This window comes from Enhydra lutris, unplaced genomic scaffold (assembly GCF_002288905.1).
Source record: "Enhydra lutris kenyoni isolate GAN:26980312 unplaced genomic scaffold, ASM228890v2 scaffoldscaffold46, whole genome shotgun sequence".
NCBI lineage: Eukaryota > Metazoa > Chordata > Mammalia > Carnivora > Mustelidae > Enhydra > Enhydra lutris.
Genome location: NW_019154130.1, coordinates 12,018,779 through 12,033,601, shown reverse-complemented (window position 1 = coordinate 12,033,601; position 14,823 = coordinate 12,018,779).

Genomic DNA, 14,823 nt, shown 5'->3' with positions numbered 1-14,823 from the left:
CTCTCTCTCTACTTGTGATCTCTCTCTGTCAAATAAATAAAATCTTAAAAAAAAAAAGTGCCCAGTGCAGTGCCTGGCACTTAGCTCACTCATCAGAGCTGTTACGAAATGGATAATGCCATTCTTATTATTTCAAAGAGGAAACTGAGGCAGACAGGGTTCACTTGCGTCCCAAAGGACTGGTGGCAACATCAGAAATTGGGGCATACAGGCCCCCCAGATAATTTGGGGGTGCAGGGGAGGAGAGGACTCGGGACAGCAAGCAGAGGGGGTGATGAGCTGTGAATTCTTGTACTAGCGAGATTCCCTTTCTGCGAGAGCCTCAGGGGAGACTCCTTGGAGGCAGAGGAGGCCAAGAGGAAGATGGGTGTGATTTAACCCGTCACTGAGCAGCAAAGATGCAGGAGAGGGAACAAAAGATGCTTTCTGGTGAGCACTGGCTGGCGGGGGCGGGGAGAGGGAGAACTGTGCCTTGGGAGGGGGCAGGGAGGGAAAGAGAATACAGCCAGGGAATCTGGCTGGGAGAAGGGGGCACTGGTGGACAGAATCTTGCCTTGGGACTAAGAAGAAGGGGAGGAAGAGGACTCTGCAGGCCCAGAAGGCGACATGGTCAGCAACAAGGAAGACAACGGGCCAGCAGCAGCCTGCTTTAATGAATTAATGAAGGCCTGGCCTGCCAGCCAGACATGCTAACTGGTTCTTGGCAGGTACTTAGGGGACTAAGTAGTTAAACCCGGAGGCTCATCCCTCCAGCCTCCCACCCAGCCTACTGCATCCCTGCCAGGATTACTTCTAGAGCCTGAAAGCCTAGACCAGGGGAGGGAGCAATCCAAAAGGAAGGAGACAGCTGTTGGGGAGGTACCCCCCGGGAAGGGGCCAGATGTGCAGGACCTTGGCAGTCTGCCCACCACATGGTCCCTGTCTGGAGTCACCCGCTTGCCTAGCGAGAGGCCAGGGCACAAGTGACTGAGCTGTCAGTGTAAAAACAGCTGCACCCGGGGATAATTAAATACACCCCCAGATGTGGGCTGCGTGGATTTGGCAACCTCTGGTTTTTGACAGGCAGCTTTTCAGACCTATGGGGGGGGGATGTGGGGGCTTCTGTTTTCCCTCTGGTCATCACCAGTGTTAAGTGCGATAGGATTTCATGGGAACAATGGAATGCCCCACCGCGTGTGACTTGCTTGTCGCATAGTAGGTGTGCAATGATTATGTAATGGATAGATGTATCAGTCAGAAACTAGGCAAGATAGGTAATCCCAAATTCAGCTTCTTTCCCTTATTCACTAATCATTACGGAGGACCTACTAGGTGAAGGGCATTGTGGTGGTCACAGGAAGGACCATGACATAGAAGGCCCTGCCCTCGTGTACATTTTAGTGGGGAAAGACCGATGATAAGTTAATACAGATTGTTCTGGTTACTATTGCTCTATAACTAGTTACTCCAAATCCTCATGGTCTAAAACAATTGTCTGATTATGCTTACACATTCTGTGCATTAGTGATTCCGACGTGGCATAGGGGTGACCTCTCTCTGCTCCAGGCTGGGTGGGGGCTGGAATCATGCTGGGCATGGGGAGGAGGTCGTGGGGAATTTGCATTCATCTCCTCTGTGGCCCAGGCTTTTCCACAACATGGCGGCCTCACCGTGGTTAGATTCTGACCTGGTGACAAAGAGCCCCAAGACCAAGCTTCCAGGGGACAAAGGTGGAAGCCACTTGGCCTCTTCTGACCCGGCTTCATAATTTGATTAGGTTAGAAGGAAGTCACCAGCCGGCGCATGTTCCAGGGGAATGGAATTAAGACATCTCCCTGGGAGCCAGTGGCAAGGTTCTGGCATAGCACGTGGGATAGGAGATAATGTGGCCATTTTTGGATCACACAATCTGACACAAAGATAATTTCAGGAAGTGCCAAGGACTCTGAAGGTATTCTGGGAAGGCAGTGTAATAGAGAGCCCAGGGGACTCCTCACCTACATGAGTGGTTAGGGATGGGTACTTTCAGGAGGAGCCAGGGGACCCGTGACTTGAATGACAAGGAGGCTTGCAAGAAGGGCGTTCTGGGGGACATGATAGGAAGACCAGTGATCTGGGAGGTGAGACTTTGCTCCGTGTGTCTGAGTAAGAAAGAAACCCGAGGAGTGTGGCTAAAGCCACATGAACTTGGGGAAGAAGAAGTCTGAGAGGCAGGGAGTGGCTACATGAGGCCGTGGCACGGAGCCCAAGTTGGTTCCAAGTTCAATAGGAAGTAGGGGGTGAGAAAACAAGCTCAGAGAGGCTTTCATCAGTAACGGGATTCACAAGTGCGGATAGTGAGTGAGCAGGTGCTTTGCAGGGGGGAGGGGGAGAATTAGATGTGACACAGTAGGGAGGACTCTGCTCCTTGTCATGTACTTGCACAATGCACTGAGCACCAGCTATGAGCCAGGTGCTGGGATGCAGGGATGTAGGGATGAACTAGTCCCAGCTCCCAGCTCAGAGGCTTCTAGACTTCGGGAGCTGGAGACCCTGGCTCTGACACTCACCGCAGCCTCTCTGTGCAAATGAACAAGTTCACCTCCTGCCAGGGTCTGAAAGGTCCTGATTCCTGCACCAGTTCACAGATGCCCAGCCCTTAGGAGCCTCAGAATGTTGTGGATACTGGCTGGATTTCTATCACGTCAAAAATGTCACCATTCAACTTAGCCTCATCTCCCTGTCTCTTTCCTGCCCTAAACTGGTGCCCTGCTATTGGGTGGGTGGGGGGGGTGTCTCTGTTTTAACTCAGTCAGTGAGATGCATTCTTTTATTACTGCTAAATGCCCAGGGAAGGAGAAATCTCCTTTACTTTTCCCGTGGGGAGAAAATTGGCTGCCCCCACAGAGTGTTGCCATCCTGGACCTTTGTTCTGCAGACCACAGACTTGGGCAAGATGGAATTAAATTGCATTGGGAAAATTTATGGAACACCCCCCTCCCTTTTTAAATAGCTTTTTCTTGATTGCAAACAATATTACAAGTTCCTTATTAAATATTTGGAAAATGCTGAATAAAAGACAATTTTGTGAATTGTTTTTTATCTTACTACTCACTAGGAACATTTTGAGAGGCTTCTTTCCATTTTCAAAAATGGACTGATGGGAGATTTAACAAATGGAACGACTCGCTCTAGATATTTATTCTCTATGACCTGACTTCTCCTTTTTAGCACGGACATTTCTCCACTCATTGTGATATTTTCTACGACACTCTTAGAGGTTGCTCGCTATTTCATTATTTGGCTGTTCCAAAATTTACCTTCCCAATCCACTACTGTTGGACATTTAGATCATTTCCAACATGATGATGAACATCCTTGTGTATAACTCTTTGGGAACATCATGGATGATTTTCTGGTGTGTGTGTGTGTGTTTAGATTTTATTTATTTGAGTGGGGACATGAGTCGGAGTGCAGATGGCAAAGCAGGTTTCCCACTGAGCAGGGAACCCGATACAGAGCTCGATCCCAGGACCCTGGGATCCTGACCTGAGCCGAAGGCAGAGGCTTAACCCACTGAGCCACCCAGGCGCCCCCCTGGATGATTTTCTTAAAAATGCCTCCAAGTGGGGGGACGCCTGGGTGGCTCAGTTGGTTGGACGACTGCCTTCAGCTCAGGCCATGATCCTGGAGTTCCAGGATCGAGTCCCGCATCGGGCTCCCGGCTCCGCGGGGAGTCTGCTTCTCTCTCTGACCTTCTCCTCACTCATGCTCTCTCTCACTGTCTCTCTCTCAAATAAATAAATAAAATCTTTAAAAAAAAAATGCCTCCAAGTGGAACTTTGCTATCAAAGCATATGTGAACATTCTTTCATTGTAATGGTTGTCTAAAGGGCATAAAATGTAGTATAGGTCCAGAAGGGCTTTCTAGATAAACTCTGCCCTTCATTCCCATGTCTCAGTCATGTCACTGACTTCTGGAGTCGGATGTTATCATCCTCAGCTAAATCTGTGGTTTCTCGTGTGGAATGTTCTTTGTGGAACATACCTCTGGCTATTCCTGGAGTGCCTGGGAATGCAGAGGACTCCTTGCACGCCCATCCCGATGTCGGGGAGGAACTCCAAGTCAGAGCAATGTTACTAAGGGCTTGGAGAATCTTCCCTGACTGCCGGCCTCTGCCTATCACCATGGTACAGCCAGGCACCATGTACATCTGACATTCTTCAACCTAGCACATGGTACTTAATAAATCCTGAAGGATGCTAACCTACTGAAGACAGGGAAACTTAGCTTTGGGGTGGGGGGGGATGTCTTCAAAGTGTGGGAATCTGTCAGGGGCAACGGGATGGATTTAAGAAGAGGTACCGCTTTCAAAGACAGCCCAGATTTAAAATGTTTTAGGTGGCACATCATGGGGCCTAAGTCTTGATTCTGAAAATTTAACCATTGGTAACTGTTGTATTCACCCGGATTTTATGTGGAGGCAGGACAGCTTGGTGGAAAGTCACATGAACTCTGGAGTCAGGCTGACTTTTCGATCAGGTCCAGATATTCTGCCACCTATCAACTATCCCTTTACCTTCTTTTTTTTTTTTTTTAAGATTTTATTTATTTATTTGAGAGAGAGACAGTGAGAGAAAGCATGAGAGGGGAGAAGATCAGAGAGCAAAGCAGACTCCCCTTGGAGCTGGGAGCCCGATGTGGGACTCGATCCCAGGACTCCAGGATCATGACCTGAGCTGAAGGCAGTTGCTTAACCAACTGAGCCACCCAGGCGCCCTGTCCCTTTACCTTCTGAACAACGTGGGGCATGTCACTGATGTTCAGAAAATGGTAGAAAATGATAAATGGGAGTCCGGGATATGTGTTTTTATTTGAGATAAAATTCAGTCTGTGGGTCTGTACTCATAGTACGGTGGGAACTCATAGGGGACTTTTTAGAGCCTTTTGTTTAAAGCAGTTACCAGTGTTGTGTCCCCTACTTCGTGGCTCACCAGTAGCCTGCTTAAGCCACTGACCTCCAGGACGGGACTTCCCAACCTGGGTGACACTGGCTTCTGGGTCCCATGAGGGTGCCAATCATGTCTACTTTGCCCATCACTATATCCCAGCCTGGATGACTAGCATAGAGCAGGCATCCAGTAACTATAAATGAATGAATGGATAAATGAATGAATTTGAGGGAGGCCTCAAGAAATTTGGACACCCCCCCCAAATTACACATAAAGTTGGTTGATGTCATACTCCTGTGTATTTCTCCCTACTTGAGAGAAAAACTAAGGTTTTGATCCAATCCTCAAAAAAATTTATGACCCAAAAGGTCACCATTCTAGACGTATAGCCAGGGCTAGAGAGGACTTTAGAGACCACCTAACCCAACTCCCTTGGTTTCCAGACAGTGAAACTGAGGCACAGAGATAGATATTGAGGGTTAAGACGAGGTGGCTTTCAATGCCGGTGACTCTGTCTAAGGGTATCCCAGTGTCTGGGCAAGGGTTCCAACCTGGTGGTCTCCTGGCTAAATCTGGCCTGTAGCTGGGTTTTGTTCAGCTCCTAAGTCTCTCCCCACTGCACTGAAAAATCATGTACTTTTTTTTTTTTTAAAGATTTATTTATTTATTTCACAGACAGAGATCACAAGTAGACAGAGAGGCAGGCAGAGAGAGAGGAAGAAGCAGGCTCCCCGCTGAGCAGAGAGCCCGATGCGGGGCTCAGTGTGGGACTCAATGCGGGGCTCAATCCCAGGACCCTGGGATCACGACCTGAGCCAAAGGCAGAGGCCTTAACCCACTGAGCCACCCAGGTGCCCCTCATGTACTTCTTATAGAAGCCTGAATTTCCAGTTTTTCTCAAACAAATGGGAAGATCTGACAAGATGGAGTCTGTATTCCCATGGATGAGTATCAGAAGCCCCTTTAGATGGGACACAGACTCTCTTGCTCACCCTGACCTCTTCTGGGCACACATCACTGGATCCATGCATACATGTAAATTTGCAACCCCTGCTTTAGGGGACCACTTTGTCAGACATCCCTTGACGCACACGCACACCCACACACATACCCTATTTTAAATAAGTGAGATCATCTGTCCATGTTGTTCTGTAATATGCTTTTTCTCCACTAAAAATAGATTGCTGATCTCTTCCCATGTCAACAAAGAAAGGTTTCATCGTCCTTTTTAATGGCTGCATGGTGTTCCACTGTTGGATGAACCATGATTCACTTATCTGTTCCCCTCTCCAGGGACATTTATGCTGTTTCTCATTTGGTGATAGTATGAACGAGGTATATTCTTGTTTGGGCAATTTTGCAAAGAAAAAACAAGTGAAGTTCCTAGCAGTGAAATTATTGGGTCAAAAATGCATGTGATAACATGGGGGTACAGCCGGCAAGACTACTGTAGAAATGGTCTGCCCATTTGATTTGGGGTCAGTTCTCTGCTGCCTTGCTGCCTCCCAACCCTCAGGGCGACCCTTCTGGAAGTCCAGTTAGTGTGCACTTAAGATCCACCTGCTATAATTTCATAGTGGCCAGAAGCTCTCAGTTCTCTGCTCTTTCCTCACAGACTTTACACAATCAGTAACCACTCACCATAGCACTAATCACCACTCACTGATAGACTTGGTAACCACTCACTGAGGCACTGATGACGCTTCACTGAGGCATGGATGGCCAGTCACTGAAGCACTGATAACCAGCCACTCATGGAGGCATTGATGACCACCCACTGAGGCACTGATGGCCACTCATTGAAAAACTGATAACCAAATACTCACTGAAGCAAGGATAACCACTGCTGATCACCACTCAGTTAGGCACTGACAACCAACCACTCATGGAGGCACTGATGACCACTCACTGAAGCACTGATGACCAACCACTCACTGAGGTACCGATGACCACTCACTGAGGTACTGATAACCAACCACTCACTGAGGTACTGATGACCAACCACTCACTGAGGTACCGATGACCACTCACTGAGGTACTGATGACCAACCACTCACTGAGGTACTGATGACTTAGGCTTAGGTACTGATACGCTTGGAGGCAATGATGACCGCTCACTGAAGCAAGGATAACCACTCACTGAACTGCTGATCACTGCCCACTGAGGCACTGACCACCGCTCACTGAGGCACTGATAACCACTCAGTGAAACACTGATGACCACTCACTGATAGCCTTGGTAACTACTCACAGAGGCACGGATAACTGTTCACTAATAGCCGGGCATGGGGCACAGGGAGTCGCCATCCCTTCCAGCGGCTGCCAAATGGTCTCTTCCTCTCTCATGTGTCTCAGATCCAGCCTTCTGCTTTTTCTTTCTTTCTTTTTCTTTTTCTTTTTTTTAAAGATTTCATTTATTTATTTGACAGAAAGAGAGAGAGAGAGATCACAAGTAGGCAGAGAGGCAGGCAGAGAGAGAGGAGGAAGCAGGCTCCCCGCTGAGCAGAGAGCCCGATTCGGGGCTCGATCCCAGGACCCTGAGATCATGACCTGAGCTGAAGGCAGAGGCTTAACCCACTGAGCCACCCAGGTACCCCCTTTTCTTTTTTTAAAAAGATTTATTTATTGGGGCACCTGGGTGGCTCAGTCAGTTAAGCATCTGCCTTTAGCTCAGGTCATGATCCCAGAGTCCTGGGATCAAGCCCCACAGGCTCCCTGCTCAGTAGGGAGCCTGCTTCTCCCTCTCCCTCAGTCCCTCTTCCCTGCTTGTGCTCTCGCTCACTATCTCTCTCAAATGAAAAAATTTTGAAAAAATCTTTTAAAAGATTTATTTATTTGAGAGAGAGAGAGAGAGAGAGAGAGAGCACAAGAGTGAGTGTGGGAGGGATAGAGGGAGAGGGAGAGAGAAACTCTCAAGCAGAATCCTAGCTGAGTGCAGAGCCCGACATAGGGCTCAATGCCAGGACCCTGAGCTCACGACCTGAGCTGAAACCGGACAGGCAGATGCCCAATGAACTGACCCATCCAGGTGCCCCAGGCTTCTGTTTTTTTGATCCCCTTGCCCTACCTTCTCCTCAGCACCCACCTTCCTAAGTGGGCAGCATGAACTACAGAGATGAAGATTGAAGACACAGACCAGAGCAGTGTTCCCTCTAGGAGGATTCGGCACAGACACCTTTGTCCCCAGGATTCTTAGGGGCTAGGACTGACTATTGGTCCCACCTGAACTCCACGGTCAAAATCAGCACCCTGAAACCAAAGATGGAAAGTGGGGAAGTTGCCACCATTATTCGCTTCCTCACAGATTCACTGTCACCCAGCAGGTTGAAATGAGCACCTACTCTGTGCAGGGCATGGTGATGGGCTCGGGGGACATAAGGATAAGGGGGAGAGACATGGTGTCTGCAAATGCACAGAAAATATTCTGGGAGGCTTAGGGCTGGAGTGAGGGGGCTTTCCTTTTATTTCTATATCCTTCTCTGCCATTTGAATTTGTAACTCAACACTTGTGCAAATAGCAAGAGCCAAAAAAAGTGGTATTTTCTTAAATTAAATATTGAGACCTCTTAGGAGGGGACCCAAGAGTCCTCATCTCAGATATAGGAAGAAGCTAGCGAGCCTGGGGCTTGATCCACTACTCTAGTGGGGCTCGCCATTCACAGCTTCCTACCTTTGCACGCACAGCAGGGGGACAGCACGGTGGCCCAGGGAGGCAGGACCCTGAGGTTCCATGTTCTCTGCTCTGCCCCCACCACACTGTGGGTGCAGGGTGGAAATAGGGACTTTTTTTTAAAGGCAAACTTTCATGAATCTCCTCAGCTGTGAGCTTTGGTTGTGAGTCAGCATTTGAGAAAGTTTTTTATGAGCCAAGTTTGAGGAAAAACATTTCAGGGGCAGGATAGTGGCTCAGAGCGGGTGGTGGACTTTGTTTTTTAAAAATACAGCTGATTGGGGAATGTGCACCTCAGTGTTTATAGTAGCAATGTCCACAATAGCCAAACTATGGAAAGAGCCTAGATGTCCATCAACAGAAGAATGGGTAAAGAAGATGTGGTATATATATATACATATATATACATACACACATACATACAATGGAATACTATGCAGCCCTCAAAAATGAAATCTTGCCATTTGCAATGACATGGATGGAACTAGAGGGTATGATGCTAAGTGAAATAAGTCAATCAGAGAAAGATAATTGTCATAGTCATATGATCTCACGTCATATGTTCTCATTGATATGTGGAATTTGAGAAACAAGACAGAGAATCATAGGGGAAGGGAGGGAAAAACGAAGATGAAACCAGAGAGGGAGACAAACCATAAGAGACTCTTAATCTCAGGAAACAAACTGGGGGTTGCTGGGGGGTTGGGGGAGAGGGATAGGGTGGCTGGGTGATGGACTTGGGGGAGGATATCTGCTATGGTGAGTGCTGTGAATTGTGTAAGACTGATGATTCACAGACCTGTACCCCTGAAACAAATAATATATTATATGTTAACTTAAAAAAATGCAGCTGACCCTTGAACAACATAGGTTTGAGCTGCATGAGTCCACCTATATGCAGATTAAAAAAAATACAGTACAGTACTGTCAATGTTTTTTCAATACGATTTTTTATTTTTTTTATTTTTTATTTTTTTTTATTTTTTTTTTTTAAAGATTTTATTTATTTATTTGAGAGAGAGACAGTGAGAGAGAGCATGAGCGAGGAGAAGGTCAGAGAGAGAAGCAGACTCCCCGCGTAGCCGGGAGCCCGATGCGGGACTCGATCCTGGGACCCCAGGATCATGACCTGAGCCGAAGGCAGTCGTCCAACCAACTGAGCCACCCAGGCGTCCCTCAATACGATTTTTTAAATAAAGAGTTTATTTACTTATTTTTTGACAGAGACACAATGTGAGAGGAAACATAAGTGGAAGGAGTGGGAGAGGGAGAACAGGCCCCCCGTGGAGCAGGGAGCCTGATGCGGGGCTTGATCTCAGGACCCTGATATCATGACCTGAGCTGAAATCAGACGCTTAATGACTGAGCCACCCAGGCGCCCCATACACTTTTCTTAATTAAATTATATTTCTCTAGCTTATTTTATTGTAAGAATACAGTATATAATACATATAACGTGCAAAATATATGTTAATTTGACTGTTTATGTTATGAGCAAGGCTTCCTGTCAACAGTAGCTATTAGTAGTTAAGTTTTGGGAGAGTCAAAAGTTACACGGGGCGGGGCATGGGTTTTCCGTTGCACGGGGTGTCAGCACTATGTTGTGCAAGAGTTAACTGTAGTTAGTTGTATTTATTTATTTGTTTATTTTAAATTTTTTTGGAGAGAGCACGAGGGAGCAGGGGGTAAGCAGAGGGAGAGCGAGAATTTTAAGCAGGCTTCACACTCAGCACAAGCCTGACGCGCTGCTGAATCTCACCGCGTTGCTGATCACAACCTGAGCTAAAACCAAGAGTTGGAGGCTTAACCGACTGAGCCACCCTGGTGCCCCTGTGCTCTTAACCATTACATTATTTTGCAAGTCTGTACACCCCTTTATATGGACATATAGAAATATATAAATATCTGTATGTGTGTATAGATATGCACCCATATACATATATTCATTAAAGGAGAAAGGACTTGGAATCATGCTGTTTGGCCATTTGCTCTTTTTAGTTAAGAGTTGTAGCACACTTAGGGGCACCTAGGTGGCTCAGTCGGTCAAGCGTCCGACTCTCGATTTTGGCTCAGGTCACAAACTCGGGGTTGTGGGATTGAACCCACGTCAGGCTCTGCGGTCAGCATGGGGTCTTCTTCAGATTCTCTCTCCCTCTCTTGCTCTTTCACTCTCTTTCCAATAGATAGATAGATAGGTAGATAAAATCTTAAAAAAAAAAAAGAATCATAGCACACTTAGATCTACCTCTTTCTAATACGCAGGTACCTCAATTTATTACTCCGGTCTCCTACAGGTGGAAATATGGGATGTTTCCAAGCTGCTGCTCTTACAGATAAAGCTCGGGGGCAACACCCTTGAGCACATTTAGATGACCATGTCCATGGGCAAGCTTACTAGCTTAGCAGGTCCCATTTAAGATCCCCAGAATCGTATGCGCAAGCGCCCTCTCCGACTCTGGGCTGTGGTGACGTGGCCTCCATTGGCCGAGCAGAGACATGCCTCTGATGTCCATCTGTCTCTAGGGACACCAACCACGCAACCAGGCAGGGGCCCTTGTCCAGGGAGCTGCACTGGGAAGCCCTTAGAAACACTCATTCTAGGCTTAATGATTTGCAGGTAGGAAAAGTGAAAATCCTTTGCTGGTCCTACCTAGTTTTGCAAGAACAATTCATTCCTCCCATGGATGGAGCTGATCCATGCCATTAAAAGAGAGTTCTCTTCCCTCTCCTGATACCATCCTCGTCTTCCTTCATCACCAGCAATCAACTGCGGTGTATCTACAAGGCCTCACTCTGCATAACTTTGGGATGCAGGTCCCTGCTCGCCATGGTCCCCTGACTGAGCTGTATGTGTCACTGCCCCTGTGCTTTGCTCTGTTCCTTTCCCCACTTAAATGATCCTTGCTTCTTCCAGTTATTGAAAAAAAATATGAACACATCCCTTAAAGGCCAAGTTCGAATCTTGGCTCCTCTCTGAAGCTTGCCTAGTGAGCACGGCCACATCCTGACTTCTGGGCTGTCCATACGCCTGTGGACGATGGTCTTCCGCAGTTCTGGCCTCTGGCACTGCACGTCTCCCCGAGGAAGGCTGGAGGCACATTGAGGGCAGGCACTGAGGCCTCATCTAGCGCACAGAAAAGTGCTGAGCACAGAGTCAGCAGGCTCCGTAGCACCTAGAGGTGGCTTCTTTCTCTCTCTCCATCCTTCCTTTTTTGTGCGCAATCATCTCAGGCTACTGCTGCGGGTTCCACTGACTTTTCGCAGATCAGTGTGACTAGGCGCCAACAAAGTGAGTTTTTAGGGGTTATGAAAGCAGATTTTCGTGAACTAAATGGAGTGTGTCGATCAACTGTGTTGGTGGATGGCTGATTCCCATGAAAACAAAGGGCGGCCACGCAGTGACGCAGATGCTCTCACGGGACAGACGGGGGAATCAGGGCTTCTGTGGTGGCGGAGGTCTGTGGCCGGGTAGGGTGGGAGCTGGGGAAGTAGACACCCTGGTCTCGTACCCCATCAGCGGCTTCTGTTGACTAGACCCAGCAGGAAAACCGATTGGCGCGGTTCATACAGGTAAATATCCCGGATTCTTTCCAACTCAGAAAGTGATCTCTCTCCCACTTTGCGCGAGACTCCGCTTGATTTGTACGGCTCACGTGGCAAGTCGCCGACTGCATGCTTTGGACTAACATGCTGTCCCTCTGCGAACTTCTAGTCCCTGATAACTCTCTGGCCTCACCCCTCCCCAGCCCCATGGCCTGGGCTTCGCTGGAGCCTCCTCAAGTGCCTTGAACTCACTGGGATATTCCATCGCTCTGTTCTTGCCCTTGTCCTGCTTCTTCCCTTCCTCCCTGCCACTCCCCCATCCCCTTCCGCTGCTCCCTCTTCCTCATCCTTCTGACATAATTCACCTGCCAGAAAACCCATCCTTTCGAAGTGTACATCCTTTCAAAAATCAATGATTTTTTAAAATTATATTTCCAGAGTTGTGCTAGCCATCCCCATAATCGATTTTAGAGCATTTTCATTTCCCCCACAGAAACCCTGTTTACCCATTAGTGGTGACTCTGCAAGTCCTTCCCCCACCCCACAGCAGTGGACAACCACTAATCCACTTCTGTCTCTAAAGACTTGTCTCTTGTGAGTGTGTCCCATACTTGGAATCATACAGTACGTGATCTTTGGTGTCTGGCTTCTTTCATTTAGCATAATGACCTCAGGGCTCATCCAGATTGCAGTGTGTCAGTCTCCTTTTCATGGCTGAATAATACTCTATTGCTTGGAAATACTCTGTTTTATTTATCAGTCGTTGGACATGGGGTCGTTCCCATGGGGTTGTTCCCGCTGTTTGGCTATTACGGATAATGCTGCTATGAACACTGACGTACAAGTTTTTGTGTGAATATATGTTTTTTTTTTTTAAAGATTTTATTTATTTATTTGACAGACAGAGATCACAAGTAGGCAGAGAGGCAGGCAGAGAGAGAGAGAGAGGGGGAAGCAGGCTCCCTGCCGAGCTGAGAGCCTGACGCGGAGCTCGATCCCAGAACCCTGGGATCATGACCTGAGCCGAAGGCAGAGGCTTCAACCCACTGAGCCACCCAGGCGCCCCTGAATATATGTTTTTATAAAGATTTTATCTATTTACTTATTTGAGAGAGAAAGAGAGAGAACACAAGCAGGGAGGAGAGGGAGAAGTAGGCTCCCCGCTGAGCAGGGAGCCTGACATGGGACTTGATCCCAGGATCCTAAGATCATAACCTGAGCTGAAGGCAGATGCTTAACCGACTGAGCTATCCAGGTGTCCCTGAATGTATGTTTTTTAAATAATTTTTTGAAAGATTTTATTTATATGAGAGAGAGCGAGAGCATGAGCAAGTGATGGGCAGAGGGAAAAGCAGACTCCCCGCTGAGCAGGGAGCCTGATGTGGGGCTCAATCCTGGAACTCCAGGATCATGACCCAACTGAAGGCAGAAGATCAACTAACTGAGTCACCCAGGCACCCCTGAATATATTTTTTTAAAATCATTTTTTGAAAGATTTTATTTAAGAGAGAGAGAGAGAGAGATCACAAGTAGGGAGAGGGAAGACGGAGGAGGAGAAGCAGACTCTCTGCTGAGCAGGGAGCCTGACACAGGGCTCAATCCCAGGACCCCGAGATCATGACCTGAGCCAAAGGCAGTCGCCCAACTGACCTGACTCATCTAGGCGCCCCTGTATGAAAATACGTTTTTCGATTCTCGGGGGTATGTGCTATTTTTTCTGCCCTTCCTGGATGCCTCATCTTATCCTGGCTGATTCCCTAGCATCCCTCAGTCCTCCAGAGGAGTCCGCATCTTTCTCTCAAGAGCTCTGACTCCCCCTTTCCCTTATGGGGCCCCATAGTTCACATTTATCCGGACTGCTCTTCACAAGACAATGTCATTGATACCAAGTTCTTCTCATCTCTTTCTCTTGACTTCTGAGCCCCTCACAGGCAGGAACTATGTCATTGGATCTGTAACACCTACTAGCCTGGTTCTTGTTATGTTCGGCAGTGAATGAATGAATGAATGGATGGGAGCAGAGACTGTCCTATAAGCCTGCCTTGACTATGGATCTGTGAAATGAACAGATGAGTGTCCTGTTCCTGCTTTGGAGGAGCAAAAAGGCAGGGTGGTTTGACATTCTCTCTTTTAATCACAGAAGATGCTTACGTCTGAAAACAGAAATGGGGGCGTGTGCATACAAATGTTCATTTACGGAAGGCTGCTATGTGGACAAGGCTTTGGCTGGGGTGGAGGTCGGGGTGGGCACTAAATCTAGCTTCTGGGGACCTCTTCCTCCAAATCAGAGCTCTGTATCTAGCAGCTCTCTCCCATCCCCCTCCACCTCCCAACATTCGACATTCGGGGCTGGCTGTGCACAGGCTCAAGGCACTGACGTCATCCCTAGCAGCTGTCTGCACGTGCCTACTGACTGAAATACCACTCTTTATTTCTGCAGGTTGGTGAAAACCCTGTGTCCTTGGAGAAAGCTGGTTCCCGTTTTCCTGAGGGGGAGCCTGGAGCTTGAAAGGCCGCGGTTGGCACTTCGAGAAGGAAGTGGAGAGGAGCCTAGAGCCAATAGTAGCAACGCTGAAAGGGACTGGGGAAGCCCTTTGCATATCCAGCTGCAGAAACAGACACCCCAATGCTATTTACATACAGCTCTATATATAAAAAAAGAAAATATTGAATATTACTACTCAGTGCATGTCTTGTCG